Source organism: Palaemon carinicauda, unplaced genomic scaffold (assembly GCF_036898095.1).
Source record: "Palaemon carinicauda isolate YSFRI2023 unplaced genomic scaffold, ASM3689809v2 scaffold445, whole genome shotgun sequence".
Lineage (NCBI taxonomy): Eukaryota > Metazoa > Arthropoda > Malacostraca > Decapoda > Palaemonidae > Palaemon > Palaemon carinicauda.
Window position 1 is genome coordinate 82,501 of NW_027171701.1, and position 22,396 is coordinate 104,896.

Consider the following 22,396-nt stretch of genomic DNA (forward strand, 5'->3'; position numbering starts at 1 on the left):
TAACGATAATCAAGACCCAGTTAACAAAAATGCCTTAACAAATTATGTACATCATCAAGTCATCAGTCTCCTTGAGCAGTTTCTCCCCAAACCATACATAACACATTTCCCAAATTTCGAGAAAAAAAAAAAAAAAAAAAAAAAAAAAAAAAAAAAAAAAAAAAAAAAAAAAAAAGATAATCTGAAACTTAGTCTTCAGACACAAACTTTATGCCCACAGTCTGCAAAAATTTGTTTGCTTCTGATGCAGACATTAGACCTGATTTATTTATTTAAGCCACTTAAGTTGGTATGGTCACTTTTCACTCATGAAATATTTCGTATATTTTATTTATTACTTCTCATATACAATTCATTTATTTCATTACTTCCTTTCCTCACAGGGCTGTTTTCCCTTTGGAGCTTATAACATTCTGCTTTTTCAATTTTGGCATTCTCTTAGCTGCTAATAATAATAATAATAATAATAATAATAATAATAATAAAGTCTACTTTAACAATATCCAAAGAATCACTACACCATGAATTTTACATAAACAGTTGTCCTATCTTTGATAGAGAATGTTATTATTATTATTATCATTATTATTATTATTATTACTTGCTAAGCTACAACCCATGTTGGAAAAGCAGAATGCTATAAGCCCAGGGGCTCTAATCGGGAATATAGTCCAGTGAGGAAAGGAAACAAGGAAAAATCAAATATTTTAAGAACATCAACAGTATTAAAATAAATATTCCTATATAAACTATGAAAACTTCAACAAACCAAGAGGAAGAGAAACAAGAGAGAATAGTGTGCCTGAGTGTTCCCTCAAGCACGAGAACTCTAACTCAAGACAGTGGAAGACCATGGTACAGAGGCTATGGCACTAGCCAAGACTAGAGAACAAAGGTTTGATTTTGGAGTGGCCTTTCCCTAGAAGAGCTGCTTGCCATAGCTAAAGAGTCTCTTCTACCCTCACAAAGTGGAAAGTAGACACTGAACAATTACAGTGCAGTAGTTAACCCTTGGGTGAATAAAAATTGTTTAGTAATCTCAGTGTTGTCAGGTGCATGAGGACAGAGGAGGATACGTAAGAATAGCCCAGCCTATTCGGTGTATGTGTAGTCTAAGGGATAATGAACCGTAACCAGAGAGAAGGATCCAATGTAGTACTGTCTGAACAGTCGAAGAACTCCATAACTCTCTAGCGGTAGTATCTCAACAGGTGGCTGGTGCTCTGGCCAATCTACTACCTATACTTGGAGCATACCTGAACACTGAGCAGTCAGGTAGTACCATACATATTTAGGATATCACCATAAACACAAACAGCGGTTCTCCTGTTTGAAACTGGCAAAGATTGCTTCAATCTTCGTAACCATATCCTTATAGTGTACTGAGCAAAGGTCACTAATAAGTGATACACACAAGATATATGGCTGCGAAAAAGTCTAACACAAGTATGGAGGAAATGTAATGGCCACCTTATCAAGTTATCATTCTGTAACACGTAATATCATAAAGTCAAAAGAATGCGAATGGATTTATTTTCCATAAAGTTCATGTTACTCAAGAAATTATGTTTATTTCCTGAATACAAATATGCTTTTATAATGTATATATTCTCCCTTTTATAACACCTATAAAAAATAATTTCCTAAAAGAATAGAAAGACATATGCACTGCCAAATCAAGCCTGACTTTGTGCTCTATTAGGTTTTGTCGTCAACTACAGTTGCGGCTAATATTAAACAGGGTTTTTGGTGCGGAAATGTCCTTAGTGTCTCAAGGTGTGATGTGGCACTGTATCTAACATAAATAAACATGAGATGAGGAAAATGAAAAGGCAAAATAAAAGTAAGGGGTTTAAAGAAAGCAATGAACTGAAACTATGGCCAATTTTATGATGAATTATTGAGGGGCAAGATCATTTGTGAAATAACAGATGAAACTCTAAGAGGCAGACTAATACGACAGGGTGATCTATCGATTAAAGAGGTTATCAATCAATGCTCAACTTACGAAGTTAGTGAAGAGTATAAGAAAAAGTTCAATGCAGCTATCAAATCAAACAAGATTCCACTATTACGACAAGGTAATCTATCATCTGAAGAGGTAATTAATCAATGCTGAGCCCCTGAAGTTAGTGAAAAGCACAATAAAAAGTTAAATACTGTTCCATCAAATGAAACAAATTTAGATTCCAGCATTCAGTGAAAGGCACAAGAAAAGTTCAATGCTGCTATTAAATCGAACAATATTCCAGCAACAATTAACGCAGTACAGTATAGGACACAAAACCACGCAAGAAAAAAAGAGTTTCTCTCAGTAAACGCCAAGAAATCAATACTGTAGTAACAAATTACGTTGGTATAGACATCCCTTTGGACGGTGGGTTTTTCCAGACGCAGACCAAGAATGTTACAAATGGGGGCACCGCAATCCTTTTTAGATTCTGTGGACATCCCTGTGAAAGCAAGCAACTAAATTCACACGGCAAAGCTGTATGCAGGGATGGGTAGAACAATCTTCAAGATCTGAGGATCGCCGAGACTATTGTGCAGGATTATGTGCTCGGAAGTATTCCTATTCCGCTCTGATAAACTTATGCTGATATTCATAACTCTCTATGACTTAGTGGTGATGTTTTGATTTCTATTATATTTATTATCTACATGTGTATGTACAGTCTTATTATTACAGCTCCTCCATGTCATGCCACCGATATTTGTTTTGAGGACCACAACAAAAAGTGTCATGGCTCTTTCTTATGCTATCCTTGGCCAAAATTTGCATGCCATGGTGTATACTCTGTATTCTTGTGTTCAACCATGCTGTACTGTACTTTGATCTTACTGCTGTGTATATAACAATGGGACATGTGCAAATATGCTGATAAATTATTCATTTATAGCACATAGACTTGATCAAGCCTTAGTTTCCTGAGTATATGATGCAATTCAATGTATTAGTGGATGAAGGTGCAGAAGTTAGCATGCTACCCAAGAGGATCTTTGACTAGATGAGGTAAAGAAGTCTTATGGCTATTACCAGGTCCTTCACCAATAGTAAAATACTTCCAATTAATAAAATATGAATTGAAGATATTTATGATAATTTCAAATATAAACTGGTGTTTAATGTTGCGGATGGTAACTGAACTTTTAGTCCCTAAATTCATAACACTTGTGTGTTTAGAAAAACCTAAATAAAGCATAAATGATGTTTTCTGAATAATCTGAGTTTTATTGAAAGATTTAGTTGCATTGATGGTATCTTCTTCTTAAGACATAAATATCCAGGCACTGGCCCAGTTGTACACCCAGTTAAAAAAGCACCAAACTCCTTCAATCTAGATCTGGACTCTAGGTTGAACGAAAAGGAATGGAGAAAAGAGAAAAATAGCAGAGGCAAGTGGTTCTCCAGAGTTGGTAAATAGTGTAGAGTAGAAAAGGATAATACAGTTTTGAACAGACATCCTTATCCTTTACTGTATACTTAGTTTTTAAAGAAGTGTCAACAAGGTCATTGAATGCAATTTTTTTTACAGTTCTTGATACTAAAAACAGTTTTTGGCATCTTCCACTTGATGAGGATTCACCTAGAGTCTAAACTTTAGCCTTTTGATATACATTTTAGGAAATACTGGTATTCACGACTAAGTTTCGGAGAAGGCCACACCCTATAACTATGTCCGAGGTCAATACATGAAATGTTTGATAAAGGTTTGGTTAACGGTTAAATTGAATGATATTCTGATTCATGGAAGCAATGATTAACAAAAGGTTAAAAATGTCTAGTACTGTACTACAAAACAACAATGGTTAAATTCAAATAAATTAAAGCTGGAGTCAATCTAGGTTGAGTATAACAAGGGCTAACTTCTGAGTGATTGAAACCATACAAAAAGAAAGGAAACGCTATTGGAACTAGACAAAAAGAAAGCAAAGGTTATTGAAACCAGACAAAAAGAAGGCAAAGGCTATTGAAAACAGACATAAAAAGCAAAATCTATTGAAACCAGACAAAATGAAGGCAAAGGCTATTGAAAACAGACATAAAAAGCAAAATCTATTGAAACCAGACAAAATGAAAGCAAAGGCTATTGAAAACAGACAAAAACAAAGCAAAATATATTGAAACCAGACAAAATGAAAGCAAAGACCATTGCCAATTTTCCCTATCCACCGAACAAAAATTAGTGTCTAAGATTGGGCTAAGTATAGTACTAATTTGTCATGATATAAATAAGCCAATAAGAAATGTATTAAAGCAAGACGTTGCCTTTCAGAGGAGTGAAGCACAAGCTAAGTGCTTCCAGGAACTGAAAAAATTACTAAGTGAAGCTCTTGTTTTAATTGGGTAGTTAAATCTGTGAAACTTCAAAAGTTCAAACTTGCAGCAAATGTTTTTATGTTGAACAGACTAATATGTCTTTTTATACTCTATATATGGAATATCTGTTTTAATGTTAATGATTTTTAAAAGTTTATTTCAATTTTTCATTACTTCTTAAATCATTTATTTATTTCCTTTCCTCACTAGGACATTTTTCCCTGTTGGAGCCCATGTGCTAATAGCATCTTGCTTTTCCAACTAGGGTTGTAGTTTAGCTAATAATAATAATAAGTATTGTAATTTTGACAAACTTGTTACTCTTTTATGCCACTGTTGCTTGTGCACTACAAAATGATAAAACCTATAGCACAAGCTGTGCAATCCCTTACAAAATCACTAGATTATGCACAAATCAAGAAAGAGTTGTTAATATCTTTTCCTTTCTTATAGAATAACAAACGATATTTCATGGGAAATTCATTGCTACTGTAAAGTAGGATTTGAAATATCTAAGACCATTTTCAAAAGACTTTAGTCTATAACTCATCCCAGATTACAGAAGCTGCCAGGTTCAATGGTTTGAAAAACTACATAATTCATCAGACCAATGGAAATATAGTTTATACTAATTTCCATGAGCGTACTGGTGTCAGAGAGGACATTAACCCTTTTACCCCCAAAAGAACGTACTGGTACGCTTCACAAAAGCCATCCTTTTACCCCCATGGACGTACCGGTACGTCCTTGCTAAAAAATGCTATAAAATTTTTTTTTTCATATTTTTCATAATTTTTTGAGAAAATGCAGGCATTTTCCAAGAAAATGAGACCAACCTGACCTCTCTATGACAAAAATTAAGGCTTTTAGAGCAATTTAAAAAAAAATATACTGCAAAATGTGCTGGGAAAAAAATAACCCCCTGGGGGTTAAGGGTTGGAAATTTCCAAATACCCTGGGGGTAAAAGGGTTAAACAGACGACAAAACAGGATGCAAGTTTGCAATGTTGAAGTAATTCACTTTAGAAGGATGGCCAGATTGTAAATGCCACACACGTGGTTTTAGGAAGATAGGTATGTAAGTTGAGTGAGTGAGGACGTGTTGAAGAAGTGCTCTGTTGAAATATAACAACAATAGTGGCAAGTTAAAAGTGAAAATCATTAAATTAATAATTTCCAACATTATTAAGTTATATAAATTGGTGGTGGATAATGTGGGAGGGTGGGCTGTGACACCCTAGCAGTACCAGCTGAACTCGGTTGAATCCCTTGTTAGGCTGGGAGGAACGTAGAGAGTAGAGGTCCCCTTTTTGTTTTTGTTTCTTTGTTGATGTCGGCTACCCCCCAAAATTGGGGGAAGTGCCATGGTATATGTATGTATGTGTATGTATAAATTGGAATCAAAGTCATTGGAATACTAAATAGTGCAAAATTACAAATTAATAGTTGATTAAAACTGGGACACAGATAAGAGTTACCAATTATGGTTTCCCCGACTCATTTGGACTTAAACATGGTGTAAACTACAAATATGTTAGGAGCCATTCAGAAAATTAGAAAGAAACCTCATGAAAAGACTGAAACTGGAAAATCAGTTGAAGAAGAAACAAATGAATTTTTACAGATAATGAAGAGTATATCAGTATATGATAGTGACAATATGGAGGAAGGTGCTTATGGAAGAAATGATAAATCAGTGAATGGATCGTTGGACACCGTGGAATCTAATGACACTGAATTGTGCGGGTACTGCAAGACTGTCGCTGCCGATGATGCAATTTGTTGTGATAGATGTCAAAAATGGTATTATTTTGAAAATGCCAGTTCTGGATTAATAGAAAATTTATCACAACCTCATATAAAGCTATTGTGTAATAAACATATTTCATACAAGTGAAGGAATTGCACTGATAAGATCAATGAGAATGCAGAAAACATACAAAGAAAATTATTGGATGGAGAAGTTGCAATGCCCCATCATTTGGTTCAGGTCTTGATGAATAAAATGGAAGAAATGAAGGATAGCATGACAGAAATGAGAAATAAAGTGCAAGAAATAAGAGATGAGATGCAAGAATTAAGAAATGAAATGAAAGAATTAAAAAATGAAAAGAAAAGGAATGAAGATGACATAGATAGGAAGCATAAAACTGGTACATATGCTGAAAAGCTGAAATCAAAGAAAACATTGATCGTAAAATCAACTGATGAGGTTTCAGCAGTTAATAATAAGAAAACAATTATGACCAATATAAAAGCCCAAGTTGAAAGCACTGGTGAAACAAATGATGGCCACCTGATCATAAAATTTGCTGCTAAACAGAACCTGGAGCAGGCAAAATCAGAATTGGAACAAGATAAGGTAAACAAGATCACTGTTGCTGAAAAAGGAAAACTTAAACCGAAGATAAAACTTACTAATGTACCAGAAGATGATGATGATATTATTCAAAGTCTGAAGCTTAAGAATCATTGGCTAAAAAGACAAATAGTAGAAAATGATGATCTGACTATCATAATGCAAGAGAATTTAAGAATGGATAAACATAAACACTATATTATAGAATGTACACCTAAGATACGTAAAGCAATCCATGAAAATGGAGATAAACTTAGTACCACATATAGAATATGTAATGTTTATGACCATTACATGCCCTACCAGTGTTACAAATGCCAGGAATTTGGGCATAGTGCAGCGAGTTGCTAGAATAAACAGTCGTGCCCCAAGTGCACAGGAGAACATAAAGCGGGTCATTGCAGTATTGTTGAAGTTAGATGCATAAATTGTGTAAGAAAGAACTATGATGACATAAAACACAAATCCTATGATAGACCAAACTGCAAAGTTTATAAACAAGAAATAACAAGAGCCAGAAACAATACTGACCATGGCTTCGATTAAGAAAATATCATGTAATCTAATAAATATACAATCCATTGGCAATAAAACTCATATCATTAAGGAAGTCGTAAGTGATCAAGATGTGGATATTTGCTTATTAACTGAAACTTGGTTGAGTGGGAATGTGAGTTACAGATCAAAAATAAATGAAATGACACCTAAATCTTATAACTTTTATCATGAACCAAGAGAAGACAAAAGAGGTGGTGGCATTGGAATCTTAATTAAGAAATCATATAAAGTTACAGTAAGAAATCATCTCATAGTTAATTCATTTGAATATATGAATATTAAAATTTTATCTAGAAATGTAAATCTACAAATAGTTATACAGTACTCAATAGACCACCGAGCAAAAGCAAAAGAATGTTTCTAGATGAATTTAATAACTTACTAGATACATTGAACAACAATGGAAATATAGTTATATGTGGTGATTTCAACCTTTTTAACAGAGTAGACCCATATGTTAATGAATTTAGAGAATGGATTGACAACCATGACCTTGAAAACATAGTGTCTGAACCAACAGCTCAGTCTAATCATATACTAGATCTAGTTATAATAAATAAAAACATCATCATACTAAATATGGAGATTGAACCTGACTGCTCTATATCCCCAACGCATAAGTTAATGTCTTTTAAAATAGATGTTAGAAAAAATAATGCAATACAGAAGGAAATCATATACAGAATTAAGACCAACTTTAATCCAAGAGTTCATTGAACAAAGCCTAGAGGATATAAAAGGGATAACACCAGTCTGTAACTGTGAAGAGAAGCACACCCTAGTAGAGAGACAATCCTGTATAAACTGCATTACTGATAGAAGTAAAACAATACTTGCAACTAATTATAATAATAGGTGCCCAGAAAAAAAAAAAATCCCAATTAAAGAAAAATCAAATTGGTTTGATAATGAATTACACGAAGAAAAAAAAGAAAAAGAAAAATGGAGGATAAATGGAAAAGAAATAAAAATAATGAAAACTGGCAACATTACAAATCAGCTAGAAATCGCTACAATTACCTTATCTTAGTTAAAAAAAAAAGGCCTATTATAAAAAAGTGTGCAATGAAAATGACCCACGGAAAATACATAAAAACCTAAAGAAACTATTAGGTCAGAAATAGTATTGCCTGACATACCTAATGATCCTAAATGCCTAGCAAATGATTCTATTTATTATTTTGAAGAAAAAATAAATCAAATCTGCTCCAGTTTTCGCAACATCGGCAAAACAGAACGAAGGAATACATCAGCAACAGGCGTAAGAAAGCTAAGGGTATTCAAAGAGTTAAGTCAGAGTGATTATATGAGAATAATAAAGAAAGTAAAAAAAACCTACTGCGGAAATGACCCATTTCTAATTGACGATGTAAAAGATGCAGAAAATTTCACCAAACTACAAGAGACCTATTGTGAGAAAGTTGCATGCATCAAGCCTGTCTATAAAGGAAAAGGTGATATAGACAATTTAAGTTCATATAGGCCAATATCAAATCTGTCATACTTTTCGAAAATTATTGAAACTGCTGTACACGAACAAACCTGGAAATATCTGAAACAATCTAATGCCATACCTAATGATCAATCTGCATACAGAGAAAATTATTCCACAGAAACAACAGTGTTAGGGATTAAAAATGACATAACAGAAATTATAACAAATGGCAAGTGCTGCATTCTTGTGATGCTGGATCTAAGTGCAGCATTTGATACTGTAGAACATACATATCTGATAGAAGACCTTAAAGCTGTGGGCATCGTAGCACGAGCATATGACTAGTTTGTGAGTTATCTTGAAAACCGCAAAGTTAAAGTAGTGATATCAAATGTTGAATCTGAGACAAGAAAACTAACCAAAGGGGTGCCTCAAGGCAGTGTACAAGGTCCTTTCCTGTTTGAAATTTACACGATTGAACTGGCAAATACTGTATACTTGAAACTCACAAAGTTAAGTTTAAAAATATACGCTGATGATACAGTACACAATTCTATTTCCCAATAGCATCAGTTGATGAAGCTAAAAGAAAGATACATGAAATAATGAATGACATTAAGGCTTGGATGTTAACAAAAGAGCTCAAGCTCAATGAAGATAAAAGTAAATGTATTATTTTTGGAAATGAAAAAGATATAAAAAGAATTGAATGCTTCCAAAGACCTAAAGAAATCCGTCAGAAATCTTCAAGTAATCATGGATGATAAGACTGACAATGAATGAACATATAAATAATATGGTAAGAAATTGTAACTATCACATTAAAAACATAGCATTTATTAGTAAATACTTAAATAAAAAATCTATGGTCATACTCATTAATCACCATATATTTTCAAGAATTGATTACTGCAACTCACTGTTCTATGGCATACCAAATTATCAGCTGAAGAAAATTCAGAAAGTACAAAACAGAGCCGCTAGATTAATAAAAGGACTACACAATATGGAAAGAGTTACCCCTGCACTAATTAAATTACACTGGCTGCCGGTAAAGGCGAGAATTGAATACAAGCTACTCTTACTAATGTTCAGGATACTGAACCAAAATGAACCAAAATATCTAAAAGAATGCCTGAAAAAACTAGAACTAGAAACAAATGTTACCATAAGACACATGAATGACAAACAGACTATCTGAACCAAGAAAAAAATAGTAAATTTGGTAAAAGGGCTTTAAGCTACTGTGCGCCTAGACATTATAATAAACTGCCTACTGAAATGAAGGACCTAAAGGGAACAATTGAATTTAAGAAGAAACTAGACATTACTTTTCACAAGATCATATGATTTGGAAGATGCTACAATCAAAGAATTGTATAAGTTATAATGAAAATATTTCGTTAGATGATTGACATGGACCCACCGGAGAAGTAGTTCACTCGACTTCAGTGGAGGGTTGGATTTAAACCCAAATCAAGAAAGTAAGGGAAACGGGCAACAACTTTCATACTAATGCTCATTGTAAGGGATGTAACTCTCTCAACCCCACGGTCTGGCAAATGCGAGCAGCTATGGTATTTCTTTTCTCTGTTTCAATGACCTGTACATTAAAGAGGACTTTGTTTTTTGTATTTGATCGGATCACATCCCTGTACTTCCTCGTACTTGGCCTTTGAAAAACCCAGCTATGGAACCTCGATATACCTTGGAGGCTGTCCATGGCAGCAGACTCAAATGTCGGGATGACGTATCTTCATACTTGAGTCTCCCCCTGGGTCCCTACCGTCAACGTGGAATATTCTGGTTCGATCTACTATGGAAGGTGTCTGCGAAAAGACCAGGAACTAGAATGCTATCAGACATAGTTTAAGGAATTCCATTACTCAAAGAATGTCAGAAATGCCCTAATAAGCAGCCCTAAGGGTCGTCGTCTCTAGAGCCATCTTCCTGAAGGAATACACAGGAGAAGTTGGTTGGTGTGGGGTCTTTGCCAACAACTGTGCGCACCTCATGCAGCATCACGGTACAAATAATGACATCAGAATTGAGAAGTCACCTGTTCCTATGTTTCAAGCACGACTGAGCTAGAAGATTCTGACGTCTGAGAAAACTTGGTCATGATTCGGGCTTTGAGTGTAGGAATATCTAGATCAAGGAGTAGTATATGTGTGTTGTTAGAACTAGCGCGATGGTCTCACCAAAGTGTCTGAGGAACGTCATGAGGCAAGAGAGAGCATGAGGATATCTGCCAACGTCACGACCAGTAGTGTTTGTGCTCAGTCTCGTTAGACAACAAAGTAAAGACGGAAGTAAAGAGACACATTCTTACACTCTACACACCACAAAGTAGCAAGTCGACCTTTAATTGATCACTGCAAAGGCTACAGAAATTACATAAAGCTAATAGTTGCATCATTGGCATACTGTACAGCATTGGTCCCAAATTACTCTCTATGAGCAATCCAAGTTCATCACAAATGTCAAAAACTATTTAGGAGAAAACATAGCAAGTTAATGAAAACTAATTGACCTTGTTCAGGTGGAAAGATGATTTATGATATGACATGAAGGAAAAGGGTAAGAGAACAAGATTTACAGGACAGAGGAAGATGGAGAATGCCGACTAGAAACAGCAACCTTATACACAAATGGAAAACACTGACGGTAAAGAAGACAACGACATGAAACTTATCAACTATACCAAGGCAGACATTTACAGGTTGTGTAACCTCTTATAAGCATCTGTTTATATTGTTTAGGGCTATGCAGTGCGCAAGTGAGTATGGTTTCTGTACACATTATAAAAACGTGTACAGAAACAGTTGAAGAAATAGTTTTAACCAGAGAGGGACTTATGCTTTTATCTATCTCCTCAAATTAGGAACGATGGAATATTGAATATAATCTCTGGCTGAACAACTTTTTAAAAACCTAAAGTAGTTAGAATGTCTAACATCTTCAAAAATGAATTCCTGGATAAAAAAGTTGCCTTTGCATTAACAAAAAGACCTAAACTGAAAGCTATAATTCTATTGATTAAATTATAAAAACTAATAGGCCTTTGAGATGGTTGGGTTCAAATATTTCCCAACTGAGCTATAGGCAAAGTCTATTTTTTTGGTCTCTCACTAATTGTAAGGTGTACAGCAGAAGTAATAATCATAATCGTCAAATTAGAAAAGACAGGACACAATGCTCTGATGTAAAGAGTAGACTATGAAGTAGATGCCAACTGTACAGCATCTTGTTTAACTAATTATTATTATTATTATTATTATCATTATTATTAAATGCTAAGCTACAGCCCTAGTTGGAAAAGCTCGATGCTATAAGCCCAGGGGCCCCAGCAGGGAAAATAACCCAGTGAGGAAAGGGAACAAGGAAAAATAAAATATTTTAAGATTAGTAACAACATTGAAATAAATATTACCTATATAAACAATAAAAACTTCAACCAAATAAAAAGAAAAGAAACTAGATAGAACAGCGTGCCCGAGTGTACCCTCAAGCAAGAGAACTCTAACCCAAGACAGTGGAAGACCATGGTACAGAGGCAATGGCACTACCCAAAACTAAAGAACAATGGTTTGATTTTGGAGTGTCCTTCTCCTAGAAGAGCTGCTTACCATAGCTGAAGAGTCTCTTCTACCCTTACCAAGATTAAAGTAACCACTGAACAATTGCAGTAGTTATTCTCTTGAGAGAAGAAGAATAGTTTGGTAATTTCAGTGTTGTCAAGTGTATGAGGCAAGAGGAGATTGTGTTAAGAATAGGCCAGACTATTCTGTGTTTGTGTAGGCAAAGAAGAAATAAGCCGTAACCAGAGAGAGGGATCCAATATAGTACTGTCTGGCCAGTCAAAGGACCCAATAGCTCTCTAGCGGTAGTATCTAAACAATGTAATCTCACAGCAAATGTAAGAAACCTATTTTGAAAAATCTGAAGAATAATACATTATCAAGGTGTTTTGATACATGATATATTCATGTTTTGATGTAATGAATCAGAATATGTCTGTAAGTAACGTATGAAATTTAGTATCTTGTTCGCTGGATTGAGAATAGCATATATTAATATGTTTTGTTGTGTTAGGTAGTTATGTAATGCTATTTCATAATAATTTGTGTAAAATGAATTATTTGTAGATAATTTGTATTTTTCCTAATGATACAAACCTTAGCTATTTATTTAGGGGTATTACTTTCAGATACACCGAAAGTAATACCCCTGAATAAATAGCGTACGTTTGTATTCCAGTTACGGAACAAAAGTGGGTGTTATAGATGCGGTATAAAACTACTATCGAGGACAGTTTAAAGTTATCCAATATTGATGGGAAAATGTGAACGTACGTGACAGCATGCAAATGAGAAGCTAGTGGAATAAAGTAGAAAATAGGCGAGTACGTTTGACGCTGGTCCACAGAGCCCCAAGACCACTACAATGAGAGTACAATACTAAGGCAAGCAGTTAATTCTAATAGCCAGGCCTTTTCCATCATGAGGCTCAATACTACACAGTATTCTAAAAGTTTTATTCCAGCTGTTACCAAGTTGTGGAATGATCTTCCTAATCGGATAGTTGAATCAGTAGAACTTCAAAAGTTCAAAGTTGGAGAAAATGTTTTTATGTTGACCTGGCTGACATGAGTTTTTTTATTGTTTATATATGACATATCTGTTTTTGACGTTGTTAATAGTTTATATAAGACATAACTGTTTTGACGTTGTTGCTGTTTTTAGAATGATATATTGTTAATTGATTCTCATCATTTATTCATTTCCTTTCCTCACTGGGCTATCTTTCCTTGCTGGAGCCCTTGCTTTTCCAACTAGGGTTGTAGCTTGGCTAGCAATAATAATAATAAACAAGCACATGATCCCAGGCACCCACTCTAGAACTATCGAGAAACAAGACGACGTCTGAAATCATGGAAGAGTTTCATGACCGCGAAAGAACTTGCAACCTCAGAACTATCAAAATACAGACTGCATAAATGGAGAGTGAAGGACAGTCTGCCCACTAACAATGCCCTCTATCTAGTGAAGACCTGCCCTGTGGGTTCTCCCTTACCAGGAGGAAACAGTTCACCCTGAATAGAGGAAGTACAAAAACTGGTTGGACAGGGGAGACACCTCCAAAGATGGGTTTACACAAATGGTGCTGAAAACTCCTGCGCCAATCCCAACAATGAATCACGCTTCGTGTAGCTACCCGCTAGGGCCTGCCTGTTCGGACATGGATCCAAAAACAGTAAACGATAAAGCACTAAAATGAGTAGAACCATGGTGTATTAAATATGAAGATCACTGCAGTTATGGAAGCACAGTGGCCTTAAGAAGTAGTACAGCAATGACTGCATTTATGACAGTGGAAAGGCACTTTCCTTTTTAGAAACCTGTTTTGGATTAGCTAATGCACCAGCTGCCTTTCAACATGCTACGATTTTTGTGATGACTGAGTTTGCAAGAAAAGTTCTATATATATAATTATTATTATTATTATCATATTACTAGCTAAGCTACAACCCTAATTAGAAAAGCAGGATGCTATAAGACCAAGGGCTTCAACAGGGAAAAATAGTCCAGTAAGGAAAGGAAACTAGGATATAAACAAACTACAAGAGAAGTAATGAACAAAAAGATAACACATTCTAAGAACGGTAACAACCTAAAATAGGTCTCTAATACCTAAACTATAAATAGAACTGATGTCGACCTATTCAACATAAAAGGAATTTGAGCGGGACTTAAATCAAGGATGCTACCACCAGGCCACTACAATGAAGTAGAAGTTTTTTTTTTTTAATTATTGTTAGGAAACAAAAAATGTATATATTTGAAGATTGTGATCCATCCCAGATCATCTATCTACACGCAGTGCCCAACATTACGGTAATTCATACTTTTCAGCTTACATGCCGACAAAAACATTTGTTTTGACCCGGAATCATTGAACTTTTCAAATACATAGTACAGCAGAACACAAAGGACCAAACAAATTACCCATTACATTCTAAGGACATTTAACTGTGATTTTAATATTTTTCATACATTATAATAGTTTCAAACCACTCCTTTTAAAATCTGACTGTACCAATTTATGTTCCAATAATAGCCTTAGCCTTTCAACTGGATAAATTTATCGATCAGCTGATTAATAAATTCATTCATTCTTACCTTGGTTGAAACCATGAAGCTCTGCACTATCTAGGTTGGGCTGGGTTTACACCAACCGGACACTAGCCCACTGTGCCATTCCCCAGTGGGAGCGCAAGTGGGGACTCGAATGAGAGCTTCAACCCGGCTATCTCACCTGAAATTAAAAATATAGATATTTTTATTCATTTTGAAAAGAAATTTAAATCAGCATAATTAAAAATGAAATACAGTAGTGTTGAATGGTAAAATTCCTCCTGGTATGTAAAACTAAATCCTAGACAATTAATGATGTCTAAATACAGTACTCTCTAATAAAATATGATTATCAAATAGGATTTTCAATAATAATAATAATAATAATAATAATAATAAGGACCATGAATTTGCCTGAATGATACATGAGGAAGACCAAAGAAAGGGTTTACAAGTGAATATGGATGTGCCAAGCAAAACATGATAAAGTACAGTATACAGGAAGGTGACAGGTTAGGAGTGACGAGTAATATAATGTTTGCGACGTATATGATGAAAGGTATGATTCAGTTTATCAAATTCAGCAATGCAAACTACAAATTTATAAAATCATTTCTATTTTCCTAGCTATACGGAATCATTTCTCGGGGTTAGCTCCGACGCAGATTTGTTACGACATAACTGAAGAATTATTGTGGGCCCGGCAGTCTTATATGGCTGTGAGCACACAGCCGCTAGCATCAACACACTGATGCTCATGGTGCGACCACAAGGCTACCAGGCCCACGGTCATTCTCCAATCTGGTAGTAACTGAAATGCATCAGAGATAACCCCAATAAAGCATAAAGAATTTTACCAGTAATAGGAACAAACGGAAATACAAGACATTGAGAAAACTAAATTGAGTTAAGCTAAATGAAAGAAGAATCTATAGAGTATGTTGTTGGAATGATGATTATTAAGTCTGGGAGATGAGGATTCAAGAACATTAAAGCTGGCAGTTTAAAACAGCTATGGACAAAAACACCATTATCTATCAGACCCTGTCACTTTCCACAGCCTGTTACAAGAAAGAGGTTGAGGGGCAGTGAATGAATAAATGAATGAATGATTGTCAATTACCTGGCATCATAACATTTAATGACCATTGATGCCTATAGAAGTATGTTTAATAAAGAATTAATAGAAAGGGTTATGAGATGACTATACTCGTAATAAAAGAGATTTCAAATGTGTGTTGTACATGAGTGCGTTTTGTGTACTGTACTATTTAGTACATTAGGGATGAGTGTGTTCATGAAGCTGGATTTAATATGACCTCGGAAGAAGAGTACACCAATCACATTTATCGCAGCTGAAAAGCACATTCAATTTAAAAACCTGTTCTGGACTAGCTAATGCACCAGCTGTTTTTCAACGATCTATGAATGCTGTGTTGAGGGAATATCCAAGAAGAGTTTTATTGATATGGATATGATAATAAAGAAATCAATTGTAGGGCATATGCAGTTAGTGAATGGAGTGCTAAGGAAGCTGGAAGTGAGGAGAAAGTATTTACATGTGCATGATTAGGTGAAGAAGAAGAATTTTCAAGACAAAGCAAAAACATATGACCTATATAATACTAATAGTCAGGCCTTCTCCATCATGAGGCTCAATACTACACAGTATTCTAAAAGTTTTATTTCAGCTGTTACCAAGTTGTGGAATGATCTTCCTAATCAGGTATAGTTGAATCAATAGAACTTCAAAAGTTCAAAGTTGGAGCAAATGTTTTTATGTTGACCTGGCTGACATGAGTCTTTTTATTGTTTATATATGACATATCTGTTTTTGACATTGTTAATAGTTTATATAAGACATATCTGTTTTGACGTTGTTACTGTTTTTAGAATGATATATTGTTAATTTATTCTCATCATTTATTCATTTCCTTTCCTCACTGGGCTATTTTTCCCTGCTGGAGCCCTTGGGCTTATAGCATCTTGCTTTTCCAACTAGGGTTGTAGCTTGGCTAGCAATAATAATAATAATAAACAAGCAAATGATCCCAGGCACCCACTCTAGTGAATCTAGTGAAGACCTGCCCTGTGGGTTCTCGCTTACCAGGAGGAAACAGTTCACCCTGAATAGAGGAAGTACAAAAACTGGTTGGACAGGGGAGAACCTCCAAAGATGGGTTTACACAAATGGTGCTGAAAACTCCTGCGCCAATCCCAACAATGAATCACGCTTCGTGTAGCTACCCGCTAGGGCCTGCCTGTTCGGACATGGATCCAAAAACAGTAAACGATAAAGCACTAAAATGAGTAGAACCATGGTGTATTAAATATGAAGATCACTGCAGTTATGGAAGAACAGTGGCCTTAAGAAGTAGTACAGCAATGACTGCATTTATGACAGCGGAAAGGCACTTTTCTTTTTAGAAACCTGTTTTGGATTAGCTAATGCACCAGCTGCCTTTCAACATGCTACGATTGTTGTGATGACTGAGTTTGCAAGAAAAGTTCTATATATATAATTATTATTATTATTATCATATTACTAGCTAAGCTACATCCCTGATCATCTATCTACACGCAGTGCCCAACATTACGGTAATTCATTCTTTTCAGCTTACATGCCAACAAAAACATTTGTTTTGTCCCGGAATCATTGAACTTTTCAAATACATAGTACAGCAGAACACAAAACACCAAACAAATTACCCTTTGCATTCCAAGGACATTTAATTGTGATTTTAACATTTTTCTTACATTATAATAGTTTCAAACCACTCCTTTTAAAATCTGACTGTACCAATTTATGTTCCAATAATAGCCTTAGCCTTTCAACTGCATAAATCTATCGATCAGCTGATTAATAAATTCATTCATTCTTACCTTGGTTGAAACCATGAAGCTCTGCACTATCTCGGTTGGGCTGGGCTTACACCACCCAGACACAAGCCCACTGTGCCATTCCCCAGTGGGAGCGCAAGTGGGGACTCGAATGAGAGCTTCAACCCGGCTATCTCACCTGAAATTAAAAATATAGATATTTTTATTCATTTTGAAAAGAAATTTAAATCAGCATAATTAAAAATGAAATACAGTAGTGTTGAATGGTAAAATTCCTCCTGGTATGTAAAACTAAATCCTAGACAATTAATGATGTCTAAATACAGTACTCTCTAATAAAATATGATTATCAAATAGGATTTTCAATAATAATAATAATAATAATAATAATAATAATAATAATAATAAGGCACAGAAATTTGCCTGAATGATACATGAGGAAGACCAAAGAAAGGGTTTACAAGTTAATATGGATGTGCCAAGCAAAACATGATAAAGTACAGTACAGTATACAGGAAGGTGACAGGTTAGGAGTGACGAGTAATATAATGTTTGCGAACGTATATGATGAAAGGTATGATTCAGTTTATCAAATTCAGCAATGCAAACTACAAATTTATAAAATCATTTCTATTTTCCTAGCTATAAGGAATCATTTCTTGGGGATAGCTCCGACGCAGATTTGTTACGACATAATTGAAGAATTATTGTGGGCCCGGCAGCCTTGTATGGCTGTGAGCACACAGCCGCTAGCATCAACACACTGATGCTCATGGTGCGACCACAAGGCTGCCAGGCCCACGGTAATTCTCCAATCTGGTAGTAGCAGAAATGCATCAGAGATAACCCCAATAAAGCATAAAGAATTTTACCAGTAATAGGAACAAACGGAAATACAAGACATTGAGAAAACTAAATTGAGTTAAGCTAAATGAAAGAAGAATCTATAGAGTATGTTGTTGGAATGATGATTATTAAGTCTGGGAGATGAGGATTCAAGAACATTAAAGCTGGCAGTTTAAAACAGCTATGGACAAAAACACCATTATCTATCAGACCCTGTCACTTTCCACAGCCTGTTACAAGAAAGAGGTTGAGGGGCAGTGAATGAATAAATGAATGAATGATTGTCAATTACCTGGCATCATAACATTTAATGACCATTGATGCCTATAGAAGTATGTTTAATAAAGAATTAATAGAAAGGGTTATGAGATGACTATACTCGTAATAAAAGAGATTTCAAATGTGTGTTGTACATGAGTGCGTTTTGTGTACTGTACTATTTAGTACATTAGGGATGAGTGTGTTCATGAAGCTGGATTTAATATGACCTCGGAAGAAGAGTACACCAATCACATTTATCGCAGCTGAAAAGCACATTCAATTTAAAAACCTGTTCTGGACTAGCTAATGCACCAGCTGTTTTTCAATGATCTATGAATGCTGTGTTGAGGGAATATCCAAGAAGTTTTATTGATATGGATATGATAATAAAGAAATCAATTGTAGGGCATATGCAGTTAGTGAATGGAGTGCTAAGGAAGCTGGAAGTGAGGAGAAAGTATTTACATGTGCATGATTAGGTGAAGAAGAAGAATTTTCAAGACAAAGCAAAAACATATGACCTATATAATACTAATAGTCAGGCCTTCTCCATCATGAGGCTCAATACTACACAGTATTCTAAAAGTTTTATTTCAGCTGTTACCAAGTTGTGGAATGATCTTCCTAATCAGGTATAGTTGAATCAATAGAACTTCAAAAGTTCAAAGTTGGAGCAAATGTTTTTATGTTGACCTGGCTGACATGAGTCTTTTTATTGTTTATATATGACATATCTGTTTTTGACATTGTTAATAGTTTATATAAGACATATCTGTTTTGACGTTGTTACTGTTTTTAGAATGATATATTGTTAATTTATTCTCATCATTTATTCATTTCCTTTCCTCACTGGGCTATTTTTCCCTGCTGGAGCCCTTGGGCTTATAGCATCTTGCTTTTCCAACTAGGGTTGTAGCTTGGCTAGCAATAATAATAATAATAAACAAGCAAATGATCCCAGGCACCCACTCTAGTGAATCTAGTGAAGACCTGCCCTGTGGGTTCTCGCTTACCAGGAGGAAACAGTTCACCCTGAATAGAGGAAGTACAAAAACTGGTTGGACAGGGGAGAACCTCCAAAGATGGGTTTACACAAATGGTGCTGAAAACTCCTGCGCCAATCCCAACAATGAATCACGCTTCGTGTAGCTACCCGCTAGGGCCTGCCTGTTCGGACATGGATCCAAAAACAGTAAACGATAAAGCACTAAAATGAGTAGAACCATGGTGTATTAAATATGAAGATCACTGCAGTTATGGAAGAACAGTGGCCTTAAGAAGTAGTACAGCAATGACTGCATTTATGACAGCGGAAAGGCACTTTTCTTTTTAGAAACCTGTTTTGGATTAGCTAATGCACCAGCTGCCTTTCAACATGCTACGATTGTTGTGATGACTGAGTTTGCAAGAAAAGTTCTATATATATAATTATTATTATTATTATCATATTACTAGCTAAGCTACATCCCTGATCATCTATCTACACGCAGTGCCCAACATTACGGTAATTCATTCTTTTCAGCTTACATGCCAACAAAAACATTTGTTTTGTCCCGGAATCATTGAACTTTTCAAATACATAGTACAGCAGAACACAAAACACCAAACAAATTACCCTTTGCATTCCAAGGACATTTAATTATGATTTTAACATTTTTCTTACATTATAATAGTTTCAAACCACTCCTTTTAAAATCTGACTGTACCAATTTATGTTCCAATAATAGCCTTAGCCTTTCAACTGCATAAATCTATCGATCAGCTGATTAATAAATTCATTCATTCTTACCTTGGTTGAAACCATGAAGCTCTGCACTATCTCGGTTGGGCTGGGCTTACACCACCCAGACACAAGCCCACTGTGCCATTCCCCAGTGGGAGCGCAAGTGGGGACTCGAATGAGAGCTTCAACCCGGCTATCTCACCTGAAATTAAAAATATAGATATCTTTATTCATTTTGAAAGGAAATTTAAATCAGCATAATTAAAAATGAAATAGTGTTGAATGGTAAAATTCATCCTGGTATGTAAAACTAAATCCTAGACAATCAATGATGTCTAAATACAGTACTCTCTAATTAAATATGATTATCAAAATAGGATTTTCAATAACAATAATAATAATAATAATAATAATAATAATAATAATAAGGCACATGAATTTGCCTGAATGATACATGAAGAAGAGCAAAGAAAGGGTTTACAAGTGAATATGGATGTGCCAAGCAAAAGATGATAAAGTACAGTATACAGGAAGGCGATAGGTTAGGAGTGACGAGTAATATAATGTTTGTGAACGTATATGATGAAAGGTATGATTCAGTTTATCAAATTCAGCAATGCAAACTACAAATTTATAAAATCATTTCTATTTTCCTAGCTACATAACCCCAGAGTCATTTCTTGGGGTTAGCTCTGACGCAGATTTGTTACGACATAATTGAAGAATTATTGTGGGCCCGGCAGCCTTGTATGTCTGTGAGCACACAGCCGCTAGCATGAACACACTGATGCGCGTGGTGCGACCACAAGGCTGCCAGGCCCACGGTAATTCTCCAATCTTGTAGTAACAGAAATGCATCAGAGATAACCCCAATAAAGCATAAAGAATTTTACCAGTAATAGGAACAAACGGAAATACAAGATATTGAGAACACTAAATTGAGTTAAGCTAAATGAAAGTAGAATCTATAGAGTATGTTGTTGGAATGATGATTGTTAAGTCTGGGAGATGAGGATTCAAGAACATTAAAGCTGCCAGTTTAAAACAGCTATGGACAAAAACACCATTATCTATCAAACCCTGTCACTTTCCACAGCCTGTTACAAGAAAGAGGTTGAGGGGCAGTGAATGAATAAATGAATGAATGATTGTCAATTACCTGGCATCATAACTTTAATGGCCTGTACCTATAGGAATATGTTTAATAAAGAATTAATAGAAAGGGTTATGAGATGACTATACTCGTAATAAAAGAGGTTTCAAATGTGTGTTGTACATGAGTGCGTTTGTGAACTGTACTATTTAGTACATTAGGGATGAGAGTGTTCATGAAGCTGGATTTAATATGACCTCGGAAGAAAAGCACATTCAATTTAAAAACCTGTTAAGGACCAGCTAATACACCAGCTGTCTTTCAACGATCTTTGAATATCCAAGAAGAGTTTTATTGATATTGATATGATAATGAACAAATCAATTGTAGGGCATATGCAGTTAGTGAATGGAGTGCTAAGGAAGCTGGAAGTGAGGTGAAAGTCTTTACATGTGCATGATTAGGTGAAGAAGAAGAATTTTCAGGACAAAGCAAATACATATGACCTATATTATTCTAATAGTCAGGCCTTCTCCATCATGAGGCTCAATACTACACAATACTCTACAAGTTTTATTCCAGCTATGACCAAGTTGTGGAATGATCTTCCTAATCAGGTATAGTTGAATCGGTGGAACTTCAAAAGTTCAAACTAGAAGCAAATGTTTTTATGTTGAACAGGCTGACATAAATCTCTTAGTATAGTTTATATATGTAAGATCTGTTTTAATGTTGTTATTGTGCTTAGAATATTTTATTGTTTTAATATTGTTACTGTTCTAAAACTATTCTATTTGAATTATTTTACTTCTTTTCATAGTT

At 35.1% G+C, this 22,396-nt stretch overlaps 1 long non-coding RNA gene across 1 annotated transcript in view; it reads right to left on the reverse strand.

The window, feature by feature from the left end:
• Nucleotides 1-22,396, reverse strand: part of LOC137636923 (uncharacterized) — a 62,475-nt gene that overhangs the window by 37,234 nt on the left and 2,845 nt on the right. The window contains exons 2-4 of the long non-coding RNA XR_011043298.1: nucleotides 20,548-20,683; nucleotides 17,694-17,829; nucleotides 14,856-14,991 (exon numbers count right to left, since the gene is read on the reverse strand). This is a non-coding gene — a long non-coding RNA (uncharacterized lncRNA). The remainder of the gene's footprint in view (nucleotides 1-14,855; nucleotides 14,992-17,693; nucleotides 17,830-20,547; nucleotides 20,684-22,396) is intronic.